The sequence below is a fragment of the Rhinatrema bivittatum genome, chromosome 9, assembly GCF_901001135.1.
Source record: "Rhinatrema bivittatum chromosome 9, aRhiBiv1.1, whole genome shotgun sequence".
NCBI lineage: Eukaryota > Metazoa > Chordata > Amphibia > Gymnophiona > Rhinatrematidae > Rhinatrema > Rhinatrema bivittatum.
The window spans coordinates 34364156-34381785 of record NC_042623.1 but is presented as its reverse complement, the minus strand read 5'-3'; the positions used below and the strand labels follow the sequence as shown (position 1 = coordinate 34381785).

Genomic DNA, 17630 nt, shown 5'->3' with positions numbered 1-17630 from the left:
AGAGGGATTCAGTTTTGTTAGGAACTGGGGAACCTTTTGGGGAAGGGGGAGTCTCTTCCGAAGAGATGGGCTCCACCTTAACCAGGGTGGAACCAGACTGCTGGCGCTAACCTTTAAAAAGGAGATAGAGCAGCTTTTAAACTAGAACAAAGGGGAAAGCCGACTGTCGCTCAGCAGCGCATGGTTCAGAGAGATGTATCTTTAAAGGATACTAATGATGCATTAGAATTAGGGCATCCCAACAGTGAGGTTCCAATAATTAGAAAAGTAGTCCAAGTGCCTGTAACTAAAAACTCACCTGAGCTAAAAAATTCTAACTTATCCCTATCAATTAAAAAGCAGAATAAAAATACAAACAAAAAACAAACTTTGAAATGTTTGTATGCTAATGCCAGAAGTCTAAGAAGTAAGATGGGAGAATTAGAATGTATAGCAGTAAATGATGACATAGACTTAATTGGCATCTCAGAGACATGGTGGAAAGAGGATAACCAATGGGACAGTGCTATACCGGGGTACAAATTATATCGCAATGACAGAGAAGAGCAGTCGGGAGGAGGTGTGGTGCTTTATGTCCGGGATGGCATAGAGTCCAACAGGATAAACATCCTGCATGAGACTAAATACAAAATTGAATCTTTATGGGTAGAAATCCCTTGTGTGTCAGGGAAGACTACAGTGATAGGGGTATACTACCGTCCACCTGGTCAAGATGGTGAGATGGACAGTGAAATGCTAAAAGAAATTAGGGAAGCTAACCAAATTGGTAGTGCAGTAATAATGGGAGACTTCAATTACCCCAATATATCAATTACCCCAATATATCAAAAAAATTCCAATTGTAAATTGGAGTATGATCTGAATACATAGGATAAGGTAAATTCTTAAATTCAGATATGATATTCTTAATTTTGGATTGAAAAAATAAAGCTATTTTATCACAAGTATGATTATCAATTTCGGATAACTCAGGACTCGGAGGAGAAGTCAGTGATTTGACAATATTGAATAAGGCAGTTGGATTTTTATTAGCTAAATTAATTTTGTTGGCATAATATTTCTTTTTCTCTGCATTTATTTATTTATTTATTTATTTAGTGGTTTTCTATACCGGCATTCAAGATAAGAATCACATCATGCTGGTTTACATTTAACAGGGGGTGTAAAATGAAAATAAACTAAAAAAAAACCTGTAACAAGTGAAGAGAAACTCTGAAGTTACAATAAAACAAGGATATTCAACTGGGTGGAGGAAAGTCTAAAGGAATTTAACAGAAAGAGCAATTATTTACAATGTTCTAAGAATGTCTGACTGTGGTTGTTGTTGCATTGAGATTCAGTTGGGGTCTGGAAAGGCTTGTTTAAACAACCACGTCTTAAGCATTTTTCTGAATGTTAGAAGGCACGGTTCTTGACGAAGATCCGGTGGAATGGAGTTCCAAAGCGATGGTCCTGCTGTAGAGAAAGCCCACTAACCGATGCTATCGAGTAAATCTTAAAGGTAAATCTTCTCAAATTTATACCCAAACCACTGGAGTCCCGCAAGGGTCTTCTTTGTCTCCAGTATTATTCAATATTTACCTCCTACCATTGTGTCAAATACTATCCACGTTAGATGTCCAATTTAAGATTTATGCGGACGATATACAACTTTTTGTTCCATATAAATCGTCTTGGGCTGATACCATCTCATTATGTAAAATCCATGTAAAAACAATTGAGCAATGGCTAAGTCATAGTAGATTTAAACTTAACACCAAAAAAACAGAGCTATTACTGTTAAGTGTGATTGATAATCCCACAAATTGTCCGCCATCAACGATCACACTAGGAAATGAAGTAACTGAAATCAAAAGAATAGCCCGAAATCTAGGAATACAACTGGATACTAATCTATCTCTAACACACCATGTCTCTCACTTAGTAAAAAACTCATTCTTTAAACTTCATACTTTAAAAAGATTAAAACCCTTGTTATTCCAATCTGATTTCCAATCAGTTCTCCAATCTCTTATTTTCTCGGACTTAGATTACTGTAACAGTTTGTTTTTTTAGGCTTGCCTGATTCCACTTTAAAACCTCTTCAGCAGAATCAAAATGCTGCAGCTCGCCTACTGACAGGATCTCCAATGAGGTATCATATTTCTCCTATTCTTTTCAATTTACACTGGCTCCCAATTAAATTCCGTGTGAAATATAAAGTATTATCATTAATTCATTCATTAATTCATGATCCCGATTCAACTTGGCTATGTACCACATTACGACTCTACAAACCAACCAGAAATTTAAGATCTGCTAGAAAGAATTTACTTGATGTACCCACAATCAGACTCGCAAGATTAAATATAACCAGAGAGAGAGAGCGTTTTCTGTGGCAGGCCCCTTACTTTGGAATTCACTCCCCAGTGCTCTAAGACAAATTACTAACCATAAAGAATTGAAAAAATCGGTAAAAACATACCTATTCAAAATAGCTTTTGCAGAACATGAAGAAATGAAATCAGTTTGAGATCTCATATATTGTTTCTGTGACTATCCAGCGATTCATATTGCTATAAACCATATGATAAAATTTTGGGAAACCTAGCTTTATTTTATTTTAAAATTCCGACTTTACTCTGTTTTTGTAAAATGTAATATAGTTAATTATTTAATTTAAGAACATATTAGTTAGAATTAGGGCTTAAAGTATACATTGTATTTTTTTCCCCTTAACTTTACTTTCTTTCATTTACTTTTTGTGTTTTTATTTTATTTTATTTTATTAGATATTTTTATTTTATCTGACGTTATTCTAATATTTGTAAACCGTTTTGGTCAAATTATTATTTGTGAAAGACGGTATAGAAATCTTTTAAAATAAATAAACTCCTCAGTTCAAGATGAGAGAGAAGGTTTGGCTGCATACCCAGTACTTATGCCTATGACTCCCCTCTATTGCACCACTCTTTATTGGACCTTTCTCTGTGCTTCAGCAAGTGGGCCCTGTCATGTGCCAACTAAAGCTACCACTGACTTTGAAGAGCCACAGCGTGTTTCTCTGCTTAAGCCAGTAAGGCTTTCTTGGCCCTCCAGAGTGCCGCCTGAACCTCGGGAAGTGGCCGCTGGCGAAGATGCTATATACGAAGTCCAAGAAATCCTGGATTCCCGCTGGAAGGGGAAAAAGGTTGCGTAACTGATCTCATGGAAGAACTACGGCCCACAAGAAAATTCTTGGACCTCAACCTCTTGAAAAACTTTCATCAACAGTACCCCAGGAAACCCAAAGCCTCAGGGATGGGGCTTAAGAGGGGGGATACTGTTGCATTCGGCGGTCCACAGGCTGCTCCTGCAAACCGCCACTTGTACCTCTCAGCCGGGCCATCCCCACTGCCTCTCGACATGGTGAGATGCCACCAGCTCACCACATAGCAGGGTGCTGCTCCCCGATTCAGCGACGCACCGCAGGCTCACCACATGATAGGATGCCGCTAGTGCCAACCAACCGTGCTCCTCCTTAGGCACATGCGCATCCATCACTGTATTTAAAGGGCCCATGGTGGGAAAAGCCCCACAGCACTTCCTGATAACTTCACATGCTTAGCCCTATAAAGGGACATAAGAACATAAAAACGTGCCATACTGGGTCAGACCAAGGATCCATCAAGCCCAGCATTCTGTTTCTAGCAGTGGCCAATCCAGGCTATAAGAACCTGGCAAGTACCCAAAAGCTAAGTCTATTCCATGCTACTGATGCTAGTAAGATCCAGCTACCATACATAGTGCATATTGATGCTAGTAAGGTCCAGCTACCATACATAGTGCATATTGATGCTAGTAAGGTCCAGCTACCATACATAGTGCATATTGATGCTAGTAAGATCCAGCTACCATACATAGTGCATATTATTCCCAAACCTGTTCTACTTGTCCTCAGCCTGCCCCAGTCCTCATCTGCCCGAGCTGCCCTGCCTTTCCAGTCTGCCTCAGCCCTATCTGTTCCTCTTTTTCTTCTTCCTCGGAAGGATACTTGGTTTGACCTCTGCCTGGACTCTGGATACACCTGACCACTGCCTGCCCTTGACCTCTGCCTGGACTCTAAATACACCTAACTGCTTCTTGCTTCTGACCTTTTCCCAGATCTCGACACATCTACTCACTGCCTGCCTACAACCTTCGCCTAACCTTGGACCATGTCTCCAGTCATCAGCAGCAATCCTTGCCTAGGTCCTGCCAGCCCTGGCATCCAAAGGCTGTACTCGAAGGGAATGTGGGCTGGTATAGGTGAAGATCCTGTCCGGTCTCTGCTTCGCCTGAGTCCGCCTACTGACAGCGAGAACCTGCAGGTAGAGCCAATCTCACCTCAAAGGTCCACAGACCCACAAAGTCAGAGGAGTGGTATCCCTTGTAAAAGGTCAAAGGAGCCACAGGCTGCTGTATACACTGGAGGAGTGAATTCCCTAGCACAGGAACTGAGGATCTTCAGGCCACTATGAAGAAGCTGGAGGATTAGACTCCCTGGCACAGGGGCAGAACCAGAGGAACTGACTCCCTGGCACAGGGACAGAGGAGCTTCAGGCCTGCTGTAAAGAGCCAAAGGGATGGATCCCTGGCACATGGTCAAAGCAGAGGAACACAGGGACAGAGCAGAAGGCCTCCTGTACAGCGCCAGAGGGTGGATCCCTGGCATATGGTCAAAGCCAGAGGAACACAGGGACAGAGCAGAAGGCCTGCTGTACAGCGCCAGAGGGTGGATCCCTGGCACATGGTCAGAGCCAGAGGAACACAGGGACAGAGCAAAAGGCCTGCTGTAAAGAGCCAAAGGGATGGATCCCTGGCACATGGTCAAAGCAGAGGAACACAGGGACAGAGCAGAAGGTGTGGAGTCCCTGGTCCAGGGACAGAGCAGAAGGCCTGCTGTACAGAGCCAGAGGGTGGATCCCTGGCACATGGTCAAAGCCAGAGGAACACAGGGACAGAGCAGAAGGTGTGGAGTCCCTGGTCCAGGGACAGAGCAGAAGGCCTGCTGTACAGAGCCAGAGGGTGGATCCCTGGCACATGGTCAAAGCCAGAGGAACACAGGGACAGAGCAGAAGGTGTGGAGTCCCTGGTACAGGGACAGAGCTGGAGGAATGGGCTTCCTGACTTAGAGTCTGAGGATCTTGAGGCTGCTGTACAGAGCCAAAGGAACTGATCCCTGACACGGGGACAGAGCTGAAGGAGTGGATTCGCTGGCATAGGTATGGAGAGTCCTCTGATTGTTTTGCTTTCTGTGCTTCTTTTAAAAATCAGACTAGAATATTTATTTGTATTTATTTATTTTATTTATGTCCTTTTTTATACCGAAATATAGCTGGGTGCCTTCATTCCGGTTTACAGTGTAACAAAGTCATTACATTGAACAGATAAATTATAAATTATAGTACAAAACAAAGAGCAAATATATATATATATAACATCTCAGCAAATACAAGTTTTATTAATGGCTCCATAGGAATAGCTATGGTTGGGGGACCTATGCATGGTCATGTCCCTTCTGAGTCAGCCACTTAAAGGTGTAGGCATTGAAATCACTGCCAGTCCATGATCTCCTGCTTCTTTAAGCAGGATAAATTGAACAGGAAATACCACTGCCCTAGGGCTTGACACTAAACGTTTGAGGTCATCAAAATGTTTCTGTTTACTGTGGGCAGTTAATCATTAATCCCCACCTGGCATTTGAAAAGTTCAGGAATTCTTGGGATAGATGGAAGCCTATTTCCATAACTACAGGTCAGCATCCTGAGAGATTAACCCTTGTATAAAGTAGCCGCTTCAACCACAGGCAGGCCGATGCAACAAGGTGTGCCTAGCCCAGCGCCCAGGTTTGCTCGTGGCTGGGCGAGCGTTTCGGGCACGTAATAATATCGTAAGAAGGCATCAAGGAGATTAGCGCGTCTGAAACGCGTGCTTTAATAAAAGCGTACCGGATAGCACCCATGACATTTAAATTCCATGCAAATGAAGATATAACCTATGACTGCCCGATGTAGGAAAGCGCGCCCAAAGGCTGGACGCCCAACGCGTACTTTTTAACACGGGGAATTTAACTCCAGCTCTGGAGGGGGAGTAAAGTTAACTCGCATTCAAGGGCTCAGGAGAAAAATAAAAAAATAGGGTCCTCCTCCTTAGTATCATCCTGAATTTACTGCTTCCGGTGGAGAAAAATATATGTACGTTGATTTGATTTAAAAAAAAAAAAAAAAAAAGTGCATTTTTGTTATGAACACCCAAATTAGACACCTGTAACAAAGGGCACCCAGTTTAATAAACTTCATCAGCTATATCCATGAAACGTGGCAAAATAACCAAAAAGAAGCACAATCAAAATGGACACTCGTACTGAGCGCCCAATTCAATGAACTCCTTTGAGCACCAGAAACACCCAGTTCTCTCTTGGCGCACCCTTTTTTACGCTGATCCCGATTTCACTCTCATTTAAATACTGCATTGGGCACTCAGTGGGATGTGGCTGTGCGCATGTTAGGAAAAGGGGGCGCTCATTTCAGGTTCCCGTTTTGAGCGTTCGTCTTATTGCATCGGCTTGAGAGAGAGAGCGAGCAGTAGAAACAGCAAAAATAGGGCAGAGAAAGAGTGAAGGAGGCAGCCAATAGGGTTGTCTGAAATGAAAAGGGGTGAGAAGATGGAGTAAGGGATGGGTGGGGGTTGGCCATAGTTCCTACACTGCTCACTCATGTTAACCTTGGGCTAGCCCCCCCCCCGAAAAGAATATCAGTCAGGCCGATACTGTAAAATGTGCTCAGCTGAGCGCACTGCTTAACCCGCTGTTGGACGCGCATTTTTGACATGCGTCCACTATCCCTTATACAGCAAGGGGTTTAATGCGTCGAAAACATGCATGTTGATGAGGCTATTAGTCATTCGCCTGGGATACCAAAAAAAAAATGTGCGGCCGAAAATACTGGTTTTCTGTACATCCTCCAACTTAATATAGCAGCAATATTAAGTCGGAGGAACCAAAAGGTAAAAAAAAAAAAAAAAAAAAGATTAAAAAAAAAAAAATGTGCCGTTAGGTCAGGTTAGGAAAACCCGCTGACAGCCCCCTCTCCTGGGCTAAAGGAGTTGTGCTAGGGGTGCATAATCCTCCCTAGCACCTCCTTTTTGCGTGACCCCTCATTTGCATTATGTATCACGTGCCCAGGAGAGGGGGCTGTGGGCGGGGTCTGAGAGCGGGTGGTGACTGACGCGCTTTTTTTTTAGCATGTCCGTACTGTATCGGCCTGAAAGTTTGCCTTACCCCCCTGACTGGCTCATGGACTTCAGCCGTTCGGAATGACATGGGCCAGTAACAAACTCACGATGTAAAACTCCAGAGGGTGACTTGCTCCTGAATTTTTGTTCATGAAGGTCGGTATAGAAAGTGTTAAATAAATAAATAAATAAAATTTGTAAATATTTTCTTATACTTTAGTAACTGTATAATATGTAGCTCAGGTTTTTATACTTCTCACAGGACTTTTTAAATCTTTGTCCCTCTCTCTGTCCAGTGCTCACTCTCTGTCTCTTGCTCGTGAGCTACTTATTGTTCCCTTCCTCTCTCATTCTTTGCCTAACTCTTAGGTTTTGTCTGTCTCTCTCTAACTTTCTCTTTCTCCTCCCTCCCCCCATCTTCCTCCTTTCATCACAAGGACCTTTTCATCAGGGCAGTAACGGACTCCAGCAATGACTGGCTGTGACGCTCCCTACTCCGACACACCCCTCCCACCCCTGGTTATAATCTCCTTACATAGCCACTGATGCATATACACAGCAAACCCATACACACAATTACACACTCAGCAGCAGCTGTCTGATACACAACACATATATACACAATCATAGGTGCGCACATACACAAAACTGCTGATACACAGCGACACGTGATACACACACATCTGACAGCAGATGTACACAGCAACACGTACACACACTGACAAACAGAAACAAATACACATGGCAACAGGTGACAGCACGTAGAGACAACGCTCACACCCCAGTACACAGAAACATGCATACAAATACACCTCTGTCAACCTGGGATAGACCGCGCCACATGAATACGCCTGATCGCAGCTATTAACAAAAAAAAGGAGAGACAGACACCTGCACACAGTTACTCGTAAAAGCAACACACAAATAACAGCTGCTCACACATACGTCTGCACAGAGTTGTTAACACACAGAGAGATACAACTCACACACACACACACACACACACACACATCTGCTCATTCACATACTCACACCTGCTCAGACACAGACTTCCACCCAGCTGCTATTACACGCACACACATACACACACACATCTACACAGATCTGCTGGTATAGAGAGCTTGGGCAGGGAGCTGCAGTATACCGAGGCCATCATCGCTTTCACAGATTGGAGAAGAGGTAAGCATGGAAATTATGCCAGGAGACAATCTCTCTGTCCAAGAAACTCCAAAAAGACCAAGAGACTCTCAGAGACCAACAGACAGAGAAAAAAACAGAAAGACCTGAAAGACTGACAGATTCCTAGAGACAAACAGATATAGAAAGCCTGAGAGGCTGGCAGGACCCAAGAAACCAGACAGAGAGATGCATGCTCTGCTGGACAGACACAAATTCTGAGAGACAGGCACAGACAGACTGTTGGATTCTGAGAGGCTCTTAGCACGACGCATTGAGCGACTGATAAGTTTAACAATCTCAGCACTCCTTCTACTAGGGTATTATTTGCTTTTATGGTTAATTTTCTGTCTGCATGCTAACATGTTGATTTCTGCTCTACCTATTACTTTTCTCACTAACAGTGGCTGGTACAATTATTCCTACCATAGGCCCATTCATTATTGGTCTCCTGTTCAGTTGTCTGTTTTAATCCAGCCTCTAGGACTGTGTCTCTCTCCCAAGGGTCCTCTGCATTAAGCGCTCCGTTCAGATTTTGCTGTCTCAATGCATGTTCTGTCAGACTGTCTCAATCAAACCCAGTATCCTGTTTCCAATAGTGGCCAATCCAGACCACTAGTACATGGCAGGATCTCAAATTGTAGATAGATCCCATGTTGCTAATGCCGTTTAATGTGTTTTCTGAGTATTCTTTGAATATTCTTTGTTGGACTCAAATATTGTTATGTTAAATTCTTTGTGTCCTCCATGAGCACTCGCTGTGTCCACCACGCTTTTGATGACTAAATAAATCTATTCGTAGTGAATTTTCTTCCAATTCATTATCTTCCTCTCTATCTGTTTATGATACTATGACATGCACACAAGATATGCTAGTTCCAGAAAGTAAGCTCTCTTTGAAGGGTAGCAGGTGTGTGAACCCTTTGTGCTGCGGCGTAGTTGACACAGCCTCAAGGGCGAACCCAGGAGGCCTACGCTGGCAGCTGGTGAATGTGCCTGGTAGCGGGACAGTCTGGAGTGTCACCTTTACCAGCTGTCTCCCCTGCAGGTTGAGCCCTTGGATTCTGGCAGCTGGCAGGACCTAGGCAGGTCCCTAGGGCAGTGAAGGTAACTAAAGTCCAAAATCACACCGGGGTCAAGGCAAGCAGCAGACTAACGGAGTCAGGAACAGGCCAAGGTTGGGGCAGGCAGCTAAAAGTAGTCAAGTCTAGGCAAGGGCAATCGTGGTCAGGTCCAAGCAAGAGGTTAAGATCTTGAGAGTCAGGCCAAAGGAGACATAGATGCACAGAAGACACTGGATGAGATGGACAGGACAGTGTCAGGCTGGTCAAGGAAGGCTGGACAGGGATGGCTGGAGAAGACAAGGCTGGATAAGGCAAGGCTGGAAGACAAGGCATAGGAGCACAGGAATCAGGAATGATGGCAACACGCACTGCAATGCAGTAGGACCATTGCTGAGGAGAGGCAAGGAGGTCTGGGGAACCCTTATATAGGCCAAGTGCGCACACTTAGGGACCGAAGGGATGAGCAGGAGCTTGGTGTTGGGGAGTGGTGTCGGAGCCTGCATGATCCGAGTAGCGTTGGGGATGAGTGCAGCAGCTTGCAGGACCGAGCTGGAAGCTAAGCTGCAAATTTTACAGTACTCCCCCTCCAAAGCCCCCCTCTCCCTGATCTTCTGAGTTTGAACTTCTCAGGGAATCTCCTGTGAAACCCTGATATGAGTTGCGGGGCTTGCAGATTGGAGGCTGGCTCCTCGGGACCAGAGTTCTTCCGGTAGATCAAATTCTGCAACTGGTTTCCAACGCTTCGGGAATCCAAAATCTCCTGGCCCTCGAATTGCATGTCTTCTTCTGTAGCTTGCACTACAGACTACTGTCTGCCTGGCCAAAAGAGAATAGCAGGCTTCAGCTAAGAGACATGGAACACATAGGGCCAGATCTTAAAATCTACGTGCGGGCGTAGATTTGTTCATGCAACCCGGTGCGAACAAATCTATGCCCAATTTTATAACATTTGCGCGCTGCTGTGGGCATGTTATAAAATACGGGCTTGGCGCGCGCAAGGAGGTGCACACATGTGCATCTTGCGCGCGCCGAGCCCGAGGGGAGCCCCGATTGCTTTCCCCGTTCCCTCCAAGGCTGCTTGAAAATCGGAGCAGCCTTGGAGGGAACTTTTTTTCCGACCCCCCCACCTTCCCCTCCCTTCCCCTACCTAACCCCTACCCCCCCATCCCTAACTAAATCCCCCCCTACCTTTGCTCCAAAAGTTCCGCCTGCCCGAGGTAGGCGTAACTTGCGTGCGCCGGCCGGCTGCCAGCGCGCCATGCTCCGGCACAGGCCACTGTGCCGGAGCACTCAACCCCGCTCCTGGACCACCGCCATGCCCCTGGCCACACCCCAGACCGCTCCCAAACCGCCATCACGCACCCCCCCCCCCCGGCCACGCCCCCGGACTGTCCCTTTTTGCAAGCCTCAGGACATACGTGCATCCCGGGGCTTGCGCACGCCGCCAAGCCTATGCAAAATAGGCTTGGCGCGCGCAGGGGCAGATTTTCTTGGGTTACGCACGTAGCCTTTGAAAATCTGCCCCATAGTGAATACATAAAGCAGCCTTTAGTTTGAGCTGGTAAGTCACAGTGCCCAGTAGTATCACAAAGAGGACTGAACCCACAAATTGTAGTGCAAGCTTCAGAAATGGCATTTTTAATTGTAGATTTTTAGTGTGCAGCTAAACTAAGTTTCCCGGGTGAAATTAAGGTGTGGAACAGAGTTTCTTGTCAGCGTGTTTTTTAAAGCGCTTTGCTGCTTGCTCCACAAGATGGTGCGTCTTTTGCCACAATTCTTGGAGTTCCTGTCCCATCAGATTGGCTGCTGGTGAAGAGTCAGAAATTGGAACAGATCTAGGCATACGGGGATGGCGACTGAATGTGACGTAGAAGGGCGATGACCCTGTGGAACTGCTCACGTAGGTATTATGTGAGAATTCGGCCCATGGGAGGAGGAAGGACTAGTTATCCTGCTGTTGGTTCACATAGGCTCACAGAAAGGCCTTGATCCTTTGATGTACCCACTCGGTTTGTCTGTTGCTGTAGGGGTGGTAAGCTGAGGTGAAATCCAACGTAATTCCAAACTTCTTGCACAAGCCCTACCCCCTGTCTTAAAGGATGTGAAGGGAGAGCCTGTGCAGATTAAGATATGTTGGAAAAAAGTTCATCTAGTTCAGGTGCAGATAGGAGGCCTGGAAGGAGCATGAAATGTGCCATCTTAGAAAATCTATCCACTGCCACCCATATGGTGGTGTTGCCACCAGACAGGGGAAGGTAAGTGATGAAGTCAGTGGCCAATTGAATCCAGAGTTCCTTGGGGGCTGGCAGCAGCTGTAATAACCCTTAAGGTCATGCTGCACACTTTTGTTCATGGCATATGTGGGGCAAGACTCTGTGCAATGTTTCACATCAGTCTTCATCTGAGGCCACTAGTAGTTTAAGCGACTAATTCTAAGATCCGGGTGATACCTGGACATCCCGCCAGATGGGAATCAAGGGCCCACTGAAGAACCTTCTGTCATAGGTGCCAGGGAACCATGGTCTTCCCAGGAGAAGCTGTATGTGTGGCAGCAACCACAGGATCGATGATTTGCCATAAGGATTCCAGAGAGCCCTCGGCATCAAAGGAACGTGAGAGGGCAGCAGCTCGTTAGCTCTTCTCAGTAGGATAGTACCTTAGCTCGAAGTTAAAATGATTAAAAAACAAAGACCAACGGGCTTGCCGAGGGTTCAGTCTCTGGTACTCTAGGTTCTTATGATCCATATAGTTTCTGGGTACTGGGCTCCTTCCAGCAGGCATCACCATTCTTCCAAAGCTAGCTTGATTGTGATTGCTAGTAAATCACAAACTCCAATGGTATAATTCTCTGCCGGAGAGAAGTTCTTTGAAAAGTAGGAGCAGGTCACAAGTGTACAAGTGTAGGAGGACAGCGCCTATCCCGAGGCTGGACACATATACCTCCAGGATGAATAGTTTGGAAGAATCAGGGTGGTGTAGGCATGGATCAAGAGTGAACTCCTCTTTGTAGGGCAGAACTGCCGACATCATCAAGGGGTGCCATGGGGCATTTCCTGCCATGGGCCCTTTAAGAGGTGAAGAACACCTGTCTTGCGCACGTAAGGGCACCTCAGGGAGGAGCAGGGGCATGGCATCAGGGGGCGGAATCAGAGCCACTGGCAAAGCTGGAGCTTGCACAGTCTGAGCTGTGTCAGGGGTGAGTGCAGTGGCTCGCAGGGTCGAGCCACAAGCTGTGAACTTACAGTTGCTAGTTTACGGTTAATGTTTCAACATATGAGTTCTTCCTCCTCTGTCTTGGATCCTATTCCTTTTAAATGTATAAAAAATCAAAACTTAGGTCTCCTTCCTGCTCTGACTTCTACTGTGAATTCCAGTCTTGGTATTGGCACATTTCCCAAATGTTTGAAGACAGTAACGGTGCAATCCATGTTGAAGAAGCATCAGCTTCTGAGGTTTTCCTGCCTGCTCTGTGCAGGTTCTATTGTAGCTAACGTCATACGTTGGCATAGATTGTTATGATGTTATCAGCCTGTTTCCAATTTGGCTTCACCATCTAAGATCATTCGGAAAACAGTTCTGATTCAACTCTGCACTTAACTGGAACAGACCCAAAGCAATCTTGATACCAAAAAGGGTAGAGCAAGGAATCAGCTTTGACATCCCTTGTTAATGAGTTAAGCCTGGTCTTAGATAATGGCAGAGAGGTTCTTCTGGTATGTTTGGACCTCTCTGCTGCTTTCAATACAGTCGATCATCAATTGTTACTAGATCAATTATTAAAAATTGGGATATGTGATCACGCCTTCGAATTGTTCAGGTCCTTCTTGATAGATTCTATCAAGTTATATGGAAGTTGGACACCTCAGATCCCATAGCTTTGGACTATGGGGTTCCGCAAGGTCTGTACATTCACCTGTTCTTTTTAATCTATATTTATCTGCCCTTGCCACTTTGATCCAGAGTCTGGGTTTCACCAGTTATTTTTATGATGATGATGATGTTCAGATCCTTTGGCTGCATTTAACCTCTGTCTTACAGAGGTTGCTAACTGGCTCAGATCCTTTAAACTCAAAGGAGCCGATGCAATACTTTGGCGCAGAAAGCGAGCGCTGAACAGTCAGTGCCTGCTTTCTTAATGCGCCCCTCCTGGGGGCGCCATGCAATATTTAAATTAGGGGGTCACGTTAGCAAGGAGGTGCTAGGGTCGCTTTTGCGCCCCCAGCACCTCCTGCTAAGGAGAGAGCATGCATCGGCCCGCCATCAGTTAGGAAAAATGACATCAGTTTTCCTAAACACCGCATAGCCAGGGGGTTCAGGAAACGGACGCTTCTCAATTGAGCGTCCGTTTCCTGCACCCGACTGTTGATGTTTTTTTTACTTTTTTTTTTGTTTAAAATTTGTTTACTTTTTCCTCCTACTTAATATCTCAACAATATTAAGTAGAAGACAGTACAGAACAGTTTTTTCTGCTTTTCTTTACCCCTTTAAAGAGTGCTCAGCAATTAAAGCCTGCTCCAGGCAGGCTTTAATTTCTGATCGCTAAATGTGCAATCTAGACGCACATTTTTTTTTTTTTGCATCGGGAGTGAATGCTAATAGCCTCAATTATGATGCTACCCTTGCATATATTGCCATGATTTTATACTATCACCTATATTGGCTATTATTAATAGTCACGTTATGTTAAGGAATTTTATTTTGCAGTTGCCCTGTACTTCTTTCTCTGCTCTTGCGTGATCCCCTCCCCGTTGTGTATTCCCTGTTATGTATTTTCAAACCTGTTGTTAAAATGTGAACTGGTATGATGTCCCCTCTAATACTGGTATAAAAAAAGTCTTCAAATAAATAAATAAATAAAATTACATGGATTTGCATGTGATTAGCGCTATGAGACGCACTTTGCATTGGACGTGCGTTGTAGAGGCGCTAATCCCATTATTGCATAAGGGGATTAATTAGCACCTATACAACCCGTGTCCAACTGCGGGTTATACAGTGCGCTTGGCTGAGCACACTCTATTGCCATCGGCCCAAGGATTCACCAATTTCCATTCAGTGTTTATTCCTTACACTACTAGAGCGGTATCATACAGACTGCCTGTTAGCGCTCACCCCGCCAGGAGGGCAGAGTGAGCGATCTGATAGGCTTGGCTCCTGTAGGAGGAGAGGTTAGCAATCTGTTAGTGCTCTGCTCCCCCAGAAGGGAGGAGTTGGCAAAGTATTATGCTTTGTTCCTGTACAAAGAGGAGCCAGCAACCTGTATGATCCTCATGGGGAGTAGGCTATCTGATATGTGGGCCGATTCAGTAAAGTCCGCGGGAGAGCAGGCGAACGCCCGCTCTCCCGGCGTGCGCACAAGCCACTTGCCTGTGCGCGCAATTCAGTATTTAAATGAGGCCTGGCGGTAGAAGGTGCTAGGGACACTAGCGCGTCCCTAGCACCTCCTTTTGGCCCAGAGCGGCAGCTGTCAACGGGTTTGACAGCCGACGCTGAATTTTGCCATTGTCGGTTCTCGAGCACACTGACAGCCACGGGCTCGGAAACTGGATGCCGGCAAAATTGAGCGTCTGGTTTTCGACCTGACAGCCGCCGGCTGACTTCAAATTTTTTTTTCTTTTTTTTTTTTTACTTTTTACTTCAGGACCTCCGACTTAATATCTGTGCACTTTCCCGGTGCACAAAGAAATTAGCGCCTACCTTTGGGTAGGCGCTAATTACTGAAAGTAAAATGTGCGGCTTGGCTGCACATTTTACTTACTGAATCGCGCGGGAATACCTAATAGGGCCATCAACATGCATTTGCATATTGAGGGCGCTATTAGGTTCGGCGGGTTGGACGCGTGTTTTCCGCCCCTTTCTGAATAAGGGGTAAGGGAAAACGCACATCCAATGGCAGGTTAACAGTGCGCTCCGTCGGAGCACACTGTACTGTATCGGCCCGATGGTCTGATGTGGGTTGGCTCCCACAGAGTGGCAGATGATGATACCGCTTTATTAGTGTAAGGAGTAACAGTAGAAATAGTGAATCCCTGGACCGATGGCAGATGACAGCACCCTCAAGTGGAGATCCTGAAAGGCACTACCGGCTAGGCTGGAGTATTGAGACAAACACAGATAGTTCTTTATTAGACTGGAAGTAGAATCACCAGAGGTGGCAGTAGTGAGCTGAGGTGCCCGGCAGGGCTGAAGTCCCTCAGATACTGGAATCACGATCTCTGAGTTGCGGAGCTGTAAGGAAAGACTATAGATAGTGAGTAGACAGGATATGTTCAGTTCCTTGTAAACTGGTGCGATATGTATTCTTTACAGGAACATCGGTATATAAAAATTAAAAATAAATAAATAAATAAATATGCTGGATACATAACCAGTAGTAGATGATACACTCACAATTGTAGATATCTTGTAATGGCTTCAGTGCAACAGAGAGTCTTCAGTATATTCAGGAACAGGAGCCGTAGGTGAGTACTGGTTCCTATATGCAGTCTGGAATAAGAACTCACAATATCTGTGTATGTGGTGGCTTCTGTAATAGAAGATAGTCTTTGGAAGGTTTTAGGAACATAGGCCTTCGTGGAGCAAGTGCCAGTTCCTATCTGCAATCTGTAATAGTACTTCCCAAGATATAGGTATGCGATAGCTTCTGAGATAGAAGAGAGTCTGTGAAGGGTTCTAGGAACATGGGCCCTCGTGGAGCGAGTACAGGTTCCTATCTGCAATATGAAATAGTAATGTACCAGATATAGGTATACGATAGCTTCTGAGATAGAAGAGAATCTGTGAAGGGTTTTAGGAACATGGGCCCTCGTGGAGCGAGTACCGGTTCCTATCTGCAATCTGCAATGACAACTCACGATCTCCATACCTGCGATAATGTCTTAGACAGAAGGGAGTCTTCAGAGATTAGGAACATAGGACCTCGTGGTGCGATTACCGATTCTTATCTGTAATAAAACTCACAGTGTTCATATCTGCGATCGCTTCCAGGCAGTAAGAAGTCTTCTGAGCATTCAGGGATGTAGACCCTCGAGGGGCGAGTACCGGATCCCGTCCAACAATCTGAAATCAAGAAGAGAGAGAGTGGGGCCCCCCGAGGAGCGGGTACCCCTAGGTGAGTCTGTAGAGGCAGAGCAGCGGAGAAAGGATTCCCCAAGAGTTGCGAGGAAGGGGTTCCTACCCTTGTCCTTGCTAACTTGAATTGAATTAGCAATCAAAGACCTTTTATGTTGGAAGCGGATGACGTCACTACGGGGGGACGCCCCCGAGGTTCACGCCCTTGCTGGTACAAAGTCTGGAGTGCGCGCACGCTCCCTTATGTCATTAGGAATATGGCGGATCCGTAGCATCATGCCAGCCCGGGGATTCCAGGAAGAAAATGGCGAAGTGAAGCCGCGGCCACTTCTGTCCGTCAGAGCTGAAGGGAGTCGCCACAAGGTAGAGAGGGTGGAGTGAGGGTGAGAATAGGCACGAACGCAACACTGCCACTCTATGGGAGCTAATCCACAACAGATCATTAACTCCATCTACGGAATACATCACTCTGCTGACTACTCCCCTCTGGGGAAGCAGATCCATAACAGACTGCTAACTCCTCCTCCCTGGCGGGGTAATCTACATCAAATTGCTAGCTCCTCCCCTCTGGGGGAACTGATCAATAACAGATTACTAACTCCGCCCCCTTGGCGGGGTGAGCGCTAACAGTTGTCTTCACAATCTGAGGGACCAGTTTCTGCGACACCCCCACTACAAGCTGTGCCGGTGTCTACTGTGCCTCAATACCAGACTAAATCAGTTTGTTCTCCAGCAGTTCCACTCCAGGACTCAGTCCACCAGATCTACTTCAGAGGGACTCCAGACCAGCAATTCCACTTCAGATTATATCCATCCAGCAGATCCAATTCTGAGGGACTCTGGTCCTGCGATTCTGCTTCAGATGGGATCCAGGCCAGAAGATCCATTCCAGAAGGACTCTGGTCCACTAACTCCATTCCAAAGAGACTTTGGTTCAGCAACTCTGCTCCAGAGTGACTCTAGTCAAGTGACTCTGCTCCAGAAGAACCCTGGACCAACAGTTCCACTCCAGAGGGACCTAGATTTATAAGTCCTACTCCAGAGAGACCCCAGTCCCTTAATCCCGGTCCATAGTGGCTCCGGTCC

The 17630-nt window shown here is 45.8% G+C and overlaps 1 protein-coding gene across 2 annotated transcripts in view; it reads left to right on the top strand.

Annotated features, from left to right (window-relative positions):
- The first annotated feature begins 4928 nt into the window (after nt 1–4928).
- TYMP (thymidine phosphorylase) overlaps nt 4929–17630 on the top strand; it is a 59731-nt gene continuing 47029 nt past the window's right edge. The window contains exon 1 of one of the 2 annotated variants that reach the window (XM_029616926.1): nt 4929–5222. The gene's annotated coding sequence lies outside the window, so the exon portion shown is untranslated. Of the gene's footprint in view, nt 5223–7776; nt 8413–17630 lie in introns of those variants that run through there. The other variant, XM_029616925.1, reaches the window with a different exon arrangement.